This window comes from Cygnus olor, chromosome 3 (assembly GCF_009769625.2).
Source record: "Cygnus olor isolate bCygOlo1 chromosome 3, bCygOlo1.pri.v2, whole genome shotgun sequence".
Classification (NCBI taxonomy): Eukaryota; Metazoa; Chordata; class Aves; order Anseriformes; family Anatidae; genus Cygnus; species Cygnus olor.
The window spans coordinates 118299205-118311638 of NC_049171.1; the positions used below are offsets into that span (position 1 = coordinate 118299205).

The window sequence follows — 12434 nt, forward strand, 5'->3', positions numbered from 1 at the left end:
TGTGGCAGGAGAAACTTATCCCTGAAACTGTGACCTGCCCCTGCCATGCAGCGAGGTTTTACTTTGGCTCTTGCCAGTATTTATGCTCCAGACAGGCAAAGGCTGGTGCCAGCTGCTCGTGGCAGTCTTTGCCATCAGGAGGCCAAAGAAAAGGATGTATTGCTTGGAGGACATGACAGTTCTCTGTCACCTGAGGATATCTAAAGATAGGTGACAGTTTTGCTCCGTCTCATTTGCATATTTCTGTGGGGTTCAAAATCAGTCCTGCCACAGGAAGCAAGTTCTGTCTTCACTGGAGATGAATGTGAACAGTTTTGTCCCAGGGGAGGGACACCCCTTGCCTAATTTAAACCAGTTGGTTATAAATAGGAATTTCCAGGGCCATGTGCACTCTCGTGACAGTAGCACTCATGGGACCACCAGCACTCATGGGCGAGCTCTGGTGGGCTGCGTCTCACTCTCATGGCCCCAGCAGCTTCCCCTAAGAAATGTTGGGGTTTGCCAGTGACCTCCTCCCTTGCAGCCCCATGCACTCACGGGACAATGTGCTCACAGGGCCACCAGTGTGCTCAAGAGTTGCTCACGGGGCCACAGCTGCACAGCTGGTCCTGGACCCAAGTGCTGAAGCTCACAGGAGCCAGACAGCGCTGAAACATGGACACATACCCAGGAAAAAACTTACCAAGCAACTGGCAAAGACTGTCACTTGCAGGTATGTTGGTAGAAATCGCGTATAGATGACATCTGATCACAGCAAAAATAGGTTACTGTACAAATTCCTTTATTTGTAATTGCATGTTAGTTGTAGATCTGTGATCCAAAACCCACATCAAAATGGGACTTTTCATTGGCTTCAGTAGGACTGGACAAGAGGAATACATTTCTAAGATGAGAAGGGACCAAAACACTTCTTACAGGAGCCCAAACCAAAGCCAGTTATTCTGACTCAGATTCATAAAGATCTGCAATGCTCTCTATATAATGTGTTTGGAATTCTTAGTATATCATCCCTATTACTAATTGGCAGATGTGTATTTTTGATATTTTTAGTCCTTGGCTCTGTCAAAAAATGTAGTCTCTGTAGGATAGTACACTTCCACCTATTACTCCAAACTGAGTGGAAGCTGTGGTGAACTTCAGAGAAAAAAGACGTGCTATGAACGTAAGTGATGTGGACAGTAACCCTGGCAGTTGAGCCCTATACAGAGGTTACAGTGACAATTATCTGCAAGATTTGACAAATAAGATTTTTTTTCTCTCTTTATCTGGTCACGTCAGTGGTTATTTAGATACCAATAACAGCAAGCCTGGGGGAATGCAATTGCACTGTTATTTATATCTGTCTTGCAAGCTACTGGGACCAATGTGATGGCTTGAAAAACAAGTCAGAAGGTATTTATTCAATAGTCTGTTCTATTGATTATTATCAAACAACAACTCATAATTTTGCACAGTGAGAATTTTGTGACTGCAGTGATGTGAAGCACGTCTCTGTGCTTAGAAACCAAGCTGCTTATTTAATTAAGTACTTCTGGCTCTTTGGATTTAATAATTCTAATTAAATTGTTATGGTTATGACTTGCATCGTGATTATGCCCACAGTCTTAATTAAGATTACGAGAGGTCCTTACGAGCACATGGAAGGACGCATTGCCTTCCTCAAGTGATTAGGAACACGAGATTGGGAAGGACCTGTGGGGTCATCAACTCCAGTGCCTTTGGTGTTTCAGGGGCCATGCTGAATATAGGAAAACATGATGGACTCTTTGACCACAAGAAATGATAGGTAGAAAGGGTGAAGTAAACACCACCACTAACACAGTGTGCTCTGTTCAGGCTAGCAACATGCACAGATTGATACTTCTGCACCTTCAGAAATACCTAAAGGAACATCTAAATTATAAGAGGAGTTGACAAGAGCATTTCTGATTTGGTTTTACCCCAAACAGCACTGAACACAAGCACTTTCCATTGTTTTGTGGTTGCTGAGTATTTGTGAGAAGATGTGGCTGCCTACATGAAGAGCCAGGCACTCGGCTTTAGACGCTGGCATTCAAAGATTGCTTCATTTTGTGATCATTACCTTAAATGTTCTTACAAAAACCGTACAGAAACTGTGCTGCTAGCTTTATTTTGAGTATCTACCATGACTGAGAACTGGTATATTTAAGGTACAATTATCAGCTGGTATCCTGCTTTGGCCAGACAGGTGTTAGGTATTAAACTCATACAAATCTGTTACTCATGCTAAAGTAATCACCTGTTGTAATTTTGTTAATAGCCTTGCCCCCTAGAGGCTAGCTGGGGAAAGCTTCTCCAGGACTGAGCCACATCTCTCACTCCTTTTGCCTTTATGAAGAGCAAAGATAGGCTGCACTAGTGGCGGGAGCTGCACGTTCAAAAGGGAGAACCAGGTGAGACAAAGGTTACTGTTTGAATTGCTGGAGGAGAGAGAAAAAACTTCTCTGTGCCTGCAGTAATAGGCAGGTGATGACACAACTAGGAGCTGGAGCTGTGGAAACTTTGGATGAAAAATAACCACTTATGGATAATGCAAAGTAGCAACGGGGTATCATGGAGCACTGTGTGTTTGTTTTTCGTAGCTATCATTGAGTAAAATGCACTTGACACTTCCAGTCGTACCACTTCAGGATGTCGCAACTAGAAATCAATTTTTCGTACTCAGAGAGGGCCGTATGCTTTATCTAAGATCCTGTTGTGCTCCTTGACTCCACTCAGAAGCTGGGAATGTGTGCTAATGGTTAGAAGTGGTGTGGCTTGTCCATAGAAAGCAGCAGTGGTAAGCATCATAAACTATGGCTCGTGTCATTAGAAATGTGGGTAGAAAGGTGACTGTCAGCGTGGCGTGGAGATCTGACTAGTTCAAAACAGATAACCCGTCAAATCAAGTTTCTTTTCACAAGCTTGTTCTGTAGCGCAATACAAGAACAATCTGTTTTTCCAGGCCCTTGCTTCGGCCAGTCACTTGAAAAACCTCAGCGTTAGCACAGTGGAGAGGAGGTCAGGAGCTGTTTGACTGATGCGCTGTCACATATTGCTGGGCATCGATCCATCCTCTAGCACCTTACCTTGCCAGATGCCTTTTGAAGAGCGAGGAGACGAGGGAGACCCCAGGCCTGGCTCCCCGGGAAGGACTGTAGGTGGCCCGCCACTGCGGGGAGCCGCACGCTTGCTCTGTCGTGTCCCACGAGTCACAGCACACTTTAGGATTAGCGGTGCCAGAGGCTGCCGAGCCCCTCAGTGCCTTTAGCAGAGGGGGTATCTTCTGTGGCAATCACCAAGGATACTTCTGTGGCCATCAAAATCAGAGGGATCTCTCTTCCTGGCCAGTTTTGTATAGTAATTGGCTGGTACAGGGCAGTAGAGAATGCCCCAACTTTACATCCTGGGTTGCCTTCATGAGAACAAGGTTCAGCACAGCTGCTGCTATCAGCAAATAATCCAGGCTATTACTGATCAAGGCTTCTTTCCTATGTGAACAGTGTCTGATTGAAATTACAACAGTTTTGTCCACCACGAGAAAAACTTTAGTCACCTCCATCATCCCCATTGGACTTACAGTCCATAAAAAGCATCTCTTGCTCTTCAAAAGAAGTCCTAATAGACCAGCCAGTAGCGTGTTTATCCTCTGTCCCCTCTGCAAAGCTGCACCAAAAGCTGTCTCTCATCACAGCAACAAAGCATTGTCTTGCTGAGCCTGAAGGACTAATGGCGATTGAGAGAGCTGTGGACCCTTTGGGAGTTTGTGGTGATGACAACACAACCGTGTTCAGAGTTTCATACTTCCAAAGGCAAACTTTCTTTTTTAGAAGGAAAAAGAGGCCTGTTCTTGTCACTCTGGTGGCCACACCTGATGTAGAAGCAGTAAGAGACAATTGCCCTTACAAAGCTTAACAGATTCCTGCGTTTGCTACACAGCAAGTTAATCTTTTTCCTAGTATTTTTTTTTCCCCTAGGTTATTGTACATCTTTGCCTGTTTGTCACTGATGTCTTAAATTACCTCCCAAGTCGTATCTCTGCAGGCTTGTTTGGTTTGTGGTTCTGCACTGATTGAGGTGCAGGGCAGCTCTCGGTGTTGTGGAATCATTTTGCGCATGTCAGACTACGGAACAAAATACTGGCTTGAGCACACTGCACTCACCCATTACCATGTTTGAGGCTGACAGCATGTTCAAAGCAAATAATTTCCCCTGCTGCATGAAAGATGGAATCTTTTAAAACTTTATTTTATGTCTGTCACTAAGTTCAGCAATATTTTTTTGACAAGTGTATGAAATACAAGTGGTGAAGCTGATAAAAGCCATGCCAGCACAGAAGAGAAGTCAGATGTGGGGGTAGAGATTTGAAGATGCCATCTAGAAATATGGCCAGGTGCTGTTTGACCATGAATTTTTGCATATGGAACTTATCTAGCTATGCTCCAACTCTGCAGAGGTATGCTGGAGAGAGAGGAAAGCTGATGATCATGACAGATGACCCCTACAGCTCTGACTGATGAGGTTCTTTAGAGGGAGAACAGATTTTTCCAAGTGTTTTCCTGAGATAAGCCTTTAATGACAGTGCTGGGAACTGTCTGGTACAAAGACCACACAAATTTTTCTTAGAAACTGCTGTTTGCCAGATTTTTATGGCTGGTCATATACCTTTGCCAAAGGATTGCTTAAGATCCTGGAGCGCATAAAGCAGATGCCAGGATACATACTGTATGCCTTAGGAATACTGTGCTGCCGTTTGTGCATTTATTGATACCTCTGAGAAATCTTAACGCCTATAGAAAATGGGTCGATTATTTTACAAGACTTCATTTTATACATTTTGTAGACACGGGTGAATTCTTGGTTTGAATAAAAACAGCTGCAAAACTGGCACCAACACACCTACCTATTTCACCTATCTGCAGTGGCAAATTATTGATATTTTTTTCCTGCAAAGACCTATAGTCTCGTCTTGTCAGCCTGCCCCTAGCAGCACCTGGGTCCCGCTGTTGGCATACCTGTACCCCATCTTGCTTACTCTCTCCACTCTACCATTTTTTCCCTCACTCTTCTGGCACTTGGACATTTTCTTACTATTTTACATATTTCCTCCACAAACTTTTCTCCTGTCAAACATAAAGTCCTTGTCTCAAATACCAGCACCAGCTCCTGCTGCGATGCGGATGACAGAAGTCTCTATGATACTTTCCTGGATTTGAGAAATGTTCATTCAGGTTTACTTCCGAAATCCTGGTTGGATATTTATGTTAAGTTCTTCAAACAATTCTAATAAGGCTCAGTGTTCCCTTCTAACTGCCTATTTAATGGCTTGGAAAGGTTCTTTTTCAGTATGTTATATCAGCACAGTTCACGTGTGGTACAATAGTATCAGATATATGGGTGAAGAAAGCTTTTTCCATAGCATCTGTCTGAGATCTTTTTAGCATACCTGAAATGACAGGCAACACTGAAAGATTTTCTGCAGAAAACTCCAGAGACTGCCGTCAACATCCATGGGGAAAATTTCCTGATTCTTTTCAGCTTTGGACTAAGATTTGTTTCTTTGAGATCGTTCACTTTCTCCCCTAAATTATTTTCTGCTCCTAGTATTATGGCGATCAGAGACCACTAGAGGACTCTGTTTTCCATCATATTAAATAATACTTGGTAATCAGGTTTTGCTCCTTTGTAGGAGGAGCCTGTACTTTTAGGCATGTATTTTTACAAAGTGTACAGAAATACTCCTGGACAGAGCAAGCAGGCAGGGGCAGTGTTCAGCCATCAGAAATGCATGCTGCATGGTGATGAAGTCCCCCTGGAGAAGCTGAGGTCAGCTTCCTTCGAAACAACAGCAACGTGTGGGCAACTCTGTCCATCTCCCCGGGTGAATATTTGATGGCATATTAGGATCCTGTCTGCAGGCTTGGCCTGCACAATTGCTTGCTTGGCTGTGGGCTTTCCAAACTCCCAGCTGATGTAAACAGGACAGTTTGAGAAGCTTTTTCAAGGTTGAATGATTTTTGAAACCTTTCCTCCTCCTTTTGCCACTGGACTCCTAGAGAAACCTGTCCCGTCTGATGGCTGGATAACCCACTTTTCCCTGACTCGCTGGAAAGGTGCATTGGGTTTGGGTCCTTTCCAAAGAGAGCCTAATTGCTTTTCAAGATAAGTGGATCCTTGCTGTAATTTGAGGGAAAGGAGCCAAAATGAAGCAGATTGCATCTCCGCATTGTCTTTGGGCTGACAATAGAAATAATTGCAATTCAGAGCCACTGTTTGTTTATCCAAAATGTTTTCCATTATAACAACGCAGATCCGTATGCCAATCACAGCTACTGTTTACCCATCAGCTGGCAGCCCACCGCCCACCCAGCAGTGAGGAATGTCTCTCATTGCAGGGAACCCAAAACTGCCCGAGGGTGCTTGACCCTGCCTCTGCTTTTCAGTTGCAGTGCTGCCCATCAGAGGGAGACGAGTAACTTGGGCATTTGTGTAGGATCTGCCATTCAGCAGTGCGAAAGAACCAGGCTAACAGGATGGAAAACAACCAAAGTGTCCGTGAGTTCCTGAGTCTAACAGGGAGTGCTCGGAATTTGCTCAAGTGAGCCCCCAAAAAAAGCCCCTACCAAAAACACCTGCTAATGGGTGGTTTTCTTTTATAATCCAGTGCCATGCTGCAGTGTAGTACTCTCGTGCACATACAATATTTTTTTATGCAAATATTTGTCATTTTAAGAACATTCCTGCATTGTCTTCATGCAAGTAGAGATTGTCTTCAAACAAATAACTAAGACTGGAAAAGTGCTGCCATTGGCTCACAGGAGAAACAAGTGAAGCGTGTAGAGAAACTGTTCTTTAGTGACTGATGATAGGTGATGCTCTAATGTTTAATCGTTTGTTTCAGGTTTGCTGGGTCTTTTCCCTATAGCCTATAATTTTGGAAAGAAATTTATTTTTTTTTTCCATTTGGAACAATTTTGATAACTATTGGTGCACTGTTTTGCTATCTTTCATAAAATCATTCAGTTCTGAAAACTGAAAAAAAAGGGAAAAATTGTGAACTTCTGAAACACTTTTCATAGATTTTTCTGATAAGGGATTTTTTTATAAGCTCTTCCTGAACTGACTGGAATTCTACACTTAGCTGCAGAAGAATGGCACAAGAAAAGAAGAAAAATAGCAATATTCACTTATGAATATTGGAAGCACTGCATTTGATGCTTTCCTTGGCTTTATAGATAGAGTACAGGTATTATAGCCCATGCTAAGTCTTTTTCTACTAAAACTTTGTGATGATAGTGTGTGCTTACCCATTTTCTTCCATTAGAGAATGTATTTTCATAGTTTTCTGGACACATTGCATCCATCACCTTTGAAGTCTGTAGTGAAACAGAAAAGTGTTTTCTTTTTTGACATTTCTGGTTCCTGCTCTGTTTTGCAGAGTGTAAAGAATGCATAAAGGAACCCAGCAACTCTATTTATATACAGTTCACAGAGATGTGCTGGTTAAGTTAAGCATTGCAGCTCCAGAGAAGCGCTGAAAAGCTCCTTAGTCAAGGCTTCCTGACCATGAGCAGCGGTAGATCTGCAGCACCTGCTTTTAGGACGATGTCTGGGGAGAAGGGGACTGTGGCTAAAGCCTGCTGCCACATGTGCCTTCACTTTGTGAGGGTGCAGAGCACAGGTGAAGACGTGGGTCCCTCACTGATGAATTTGTGCTTTCAGGAAGAGATTTTGGGGAACACACATTGCTCAGGGGAAATAAATGGTTGTTTTGAGCGTGGGCTGGAAGGATCCTATGCACTGTGGGGTTATCAGGCTTCTCCACTGAAGCCACAGAGGTTCAGCTTGTTTGTGACTGCTGTGAATACGTTTTGAGAGACGAATATAGGATAAAATGTTTACAGATGATGTTTACAGATGATGTTTACAGATGATTAAAGCAATGCCTCACTGGGGAGGAGTTCACGCCAGCTGTGGAGTATTGGAAGGTCTCTAATGGGGGCCACAGGTTGCTGTAGGAGTGCTGCTTTTCAGCCCAAGTATCTCTCCCTGTACAAACTCCACCTGAGATGCACCATGTTTTGGAAGTTGTCATGTTGCAAAAAAGGAAAAGACTTGTCTTGTACTGGCTATATATCTAGGAAGTTTAAACACAATTTTGCTTCAAGGAGGCTTGACCATTGAGAATTACTCAAGTGGATTCACGTGGTGTGACTTACACATCAAACTGGCAGTGTTTCTGACATGAATTTATGGTAAGGATTTCAGCTGCTGCTAATGGTGAGCATCAAACCTTGCCATTTCGTGTGTGTAGCATACACTCAAATAATTGCATCTCTATCTATGGTTGTATGTCTCTCACTTGGTAGTGTAGTGCTGTTCTCTGCAGAGGTCACCCTTTTGCAAGGATTCAGAAAGAAATTGCAGCATTTAATATTTCCAGTACCTTCCACGGAAAAAGGAATTGGATGAATTTCAGGGATTTCATACTAATCTTTAAAAATGAAAATACCTTGACAGAGGCAGTGCAACTTTATGTCAAAGCAGCCAGTTTCATTTTAAAAAGATCTACTCATCTAAAAACCCTAAATATTGGTTTCTACATGTCCACTCGCCTGTACCAGGTATGGAATTTAAATTGGAGAGCTGCCTGTCTTAATCATTCCAGTTTAAGATTCCTTATTCTCCATTCGAACTTTATAACTGTAACTTGGGATAGAATGCCAAGAATAAGGCATTTTCAGCTTCCATTTGGGTGTTCTCCCCAGTCCCTGGCTGCATGCTGTGTCTCTGGCAGTGCTGGCATGGCCAGAGTGTACCACAGCAGCTTTCAGGTCAGAATCAGTCCTTAGGGATGCTGAGGCATGTAAGAAGTTTGCGATACAATATGTATCATGTGAATTGTGAATCAAAGGCCCTGCCATCAGGAAAACAACTAGCCATGTGCTCAGGCACAGGGACGTTTTGGAACCAGCTGAGATAAAGATTACTGTGGGAAGGCCGACATGTCTCATGCTTTGAAACCACGGCAGGCACCTTAGTCCTGGGCACAAAAAAGTGCAATGGCTGCTGTTAAATCTGTGAATCCCTGACATGCAATTTCTATATAGTCCTCTGAGTGGGAAATTAGATTGTCTGGCTGACAAACACATTTTGCCATTTTCTGTTTCTTGCCTCGGCATCCCCCAGCAACTGCCCTTCACACTTCTCCGACCGGCTGTTTGCGCCTCCCCGTCGGAGTTCAGCTGTGATGCTGACTTCAAAAGAACAGTTTAAGTGCATTCCCGGATCAGAGTCAATGTTTGTGAGTAGATCAGTGTAATAAGGATTTATGGAAGATGTGAAAACTACTCAGTGATCCATGATACTTGGCTGCGTGTCTTTGATATCATAGTTGGCAGGAGAAATAACAATTCTGTTTTGCAACGACTTTCATGATTTCCAGATTTATTTTTATTCCAGACTAAAATAAAAACAGTGATTTTTTTTTTAATAGGGACAACACAAAGCTATCCAGGTTCCTTTGGATCAAAAATATAAAGTCTGCTCTATTTAGAAGCGATTTCAGCCTGAACCCATCAAAATGTTACCATCTGCAGTCCCTGTAAAATATTTCAGCTTCCAGGAGACAGTAATTTCATTGAAACACACTGATAAAATATTTCTAAAGAGGTTTCTTCATACACTTTACTGGGATTTTCTATCACGCTAAAGTGAAGCATGTGGTTAATTATGGTCTAAACAGGCAGATTTTCTAAAGGGCCACTTCTTGACATCCTCTGAGTCTTGGTCTGCCGCCCATTGCTTTAATTTTGTCTCTGCTTGTTTCGTAACTTCATTGGGGAGCGGAGCTTGTTTGCTAGTGGTTTATTATGTGCACGCTACAGCATGGAAAGCTGCCATCAAAGCTGCTTGCACATGCTGCAAATGTGACTTGACAGCATATTATTTAATTGCCTAATAAGTTGGCTAGCATCACAGCAGAAGGGCTCATTTTAATTTACATGCATCTCTTCTTCAGGTGGGAAATTCAAAAATGCTCCGTGCTGTATATGGGAATGACACTCTGTGCATTTGCCAGCTTCCTCATTAGGGCAGTTTGTTTTATTGGATAGTACAGTTAAGTGCTGGCCTGGATTTAAATGGGAAGAGTCGTGACTCATGCCTACCATCAGGTGCTCATCTGACAAACCACCGTGTCAGCACGGGGACAGCCATAACTGCTTCCACGGCCATGGATCAGAGCCGCTCTGGCACAGCAGAGACTGCTCTGTGCTGAAACCAATCTGACCCGTGGGACTTGCACAGAGCTGAAGCAGTCGTTGGCTCCACAGGGATCACATTTTTGCACAGGAGGAAAGCTCTCCTCCCTTGCTGGACACTAATGTACAGCAGGATAGCTGGGGAATGATTTCTGAGACAGTTTAATGAAAAAGCTGGGGGCAAAGAGCCACCGAGCTGCTGTGGGAGCATACTGGGAGAATCTGAGATGTGTAACTCCGCACCCACCTGCCACGAGCTCGCTTCTTGCCCTAAATGAAGCCATTCTGAGGCGCCTGCGAGCAGCCGCCCTTTGTTATCCCTTGAAATCATCTACGGCACTGGGTGCAGAGACAATGTTTCCTGCATCATCACCTTGTCCTCATCTTGTTAACAACCAGGAAAAATGCCTTTTGGAGTGTGAGGAGGAACTTAGCTGAAGAAAAACACAGATTTTAATGGGAGTCATGCTGCTAATCCCAGCTGAGCACCTTCACAAATTGACACTTGATGTCTACACCTTAAATATTTTCTTAGGCATTGAAGCAGATAGGCCGTCTTTCACATTTTTAAACAGGCTTGGGAAGTGCTTTACAATGTTGGTCTTTTTGTTCCTTGAGCGCTGCTAATATGCTTTGACACAGTGTGCACACCGGGTCTCCTTTCAGCAGACCTTTGAGATAAGCGACTTTCTGTGAGTTTAACTGAGAGTTTGCAGTCATCATTGAAGCCACATTTCTGAAAGCCAGCCCCTCTGAATGGGACACGTGCACTGCGAAATGCAGCCCCAAGCTGCCTCCAACAGGGCCCCAGCCAGGATCCGTGGGGTTCTTCAGCTGGGCACAGCATCACGCTTCGGGTCTGCACTGCCTCGGTGCTGTGCTCCCCTGCTGTGGCGCTCCGCTTGCTGGAAGCGGTGAAAAGGACTCTGTGCCTGACTTCATCCGCTCATAGAGACGTTGCTGCTGCTCATCTCCCAGCACCTTGCTGGCAAGTGTAGGGATGGAAAGGGCTTCCTGAGTCACCGACCTACATTTCCTGTCTCTGCAGGCTCTACATAATGGGAAGCACTCGTGCATTGTTCAGATTCCACTTATGCTCCAGTTCTACTTTCCTGACAGCTATTTATCTTTTATTTTGCTTTTCTTCCTGCACCACTGCTACCTAATTTATTTGAGACTTAGTCTCTACTTCATAAACTCCACCTCTTCTCTTGTGAGATTAATTTAGGGAGTGGTATTTGAGGACTGAAATGTTCATCCACAATTTGTATTCATGTGGAAAAAGCCAAATTCATTGAAAAACTAGTTGAATTTATTTGAGAAGACTTGAGCTCAAAAGAATAAAAATAAACAAAAGTAGCAGAGCTCTGGACATCTCTGACAGGAGGGCTGGGAGCAGCTATGAAAGAAGGAGGTATGAGCATCTTAGCACAGGTGGCTTTGTGCCTTGGAACCAAGGGAAGCTGTGGTGGGTTTGGCTGTTACTTTTTCTCTTCCTTCCAGTTGAAAAGACATTTGATCCTCATGCAGTTTTGGACAGGAAGTTATCAAATAGATTTTCAGTGTTGTGGTGTAAATATGTTCTGTGTATTTGATACCACGTAGAAGTTGACTCAGCACCCACTGAAGTTGGTGCAAGAACTTGTAAAGAAAAATTTCAGAGAGGAAGCTCCAGTTGGAAACACATGCAAGAAGCACCATGAGAGAAAGCTGACAGTTGTTGCATCCCAAGCACATTGTGGGCATACTTTCATTTTTACAGAGGGAAAACAAGGACGCGATCCATCTCCTGCCCCTTGGGTGGTCCCCAGTGCAGTGGTTGGCCTTTTGGTCACTTCTGCAGGGCCCCTAGTTGCTGATTCAGACATACGTTGGCTTAGTGTAGCCACGGAAGTACCTGATGCTGTGCTAAACATGAAATCATGGTATTTCCAGAGTCAGAAGACAATTCTCTTGCAAACTACAGTATCTGTGGCCCTGTCAGCAGTAATGACTGAAAATGAGCTACTCATACTCCACTGAATCAAGCTGACACTAAGATAATTATATTTGTCTTACACTCTCATGTCTCCTTATGTTAGTGTTGTAGACCGAAATGAAATAAAAATCAGAAGTGAGTTCAAAGCAATTAAGGTGTGAGCGCCCCAGCTCAGCTGTGGGAGCGCACCTCTG

The 12434-nt window shown here is 43.7% G+C and overlaps 1 long non-coding RNA gene across 1 annotated transcript; it reads left to right on the forward strand.

The window, feature by feature from the left end:
* The first annotated feature begins 2296 nt into the window (after positions 1 to 2296).
* LOC121068404 lies at positions 2297 to 12369 on the forward strand. The gene is made up of 2 exons (XR_005818856.1): positions 2297 to 2414; positions 10022 to 12369. It is a non-coding gene; the product is annotated as an uncharacterized LOC121068404 (long non-coding RNA).
* Positions 12370 to 12434: the final 65 nt, after the last annotated feature.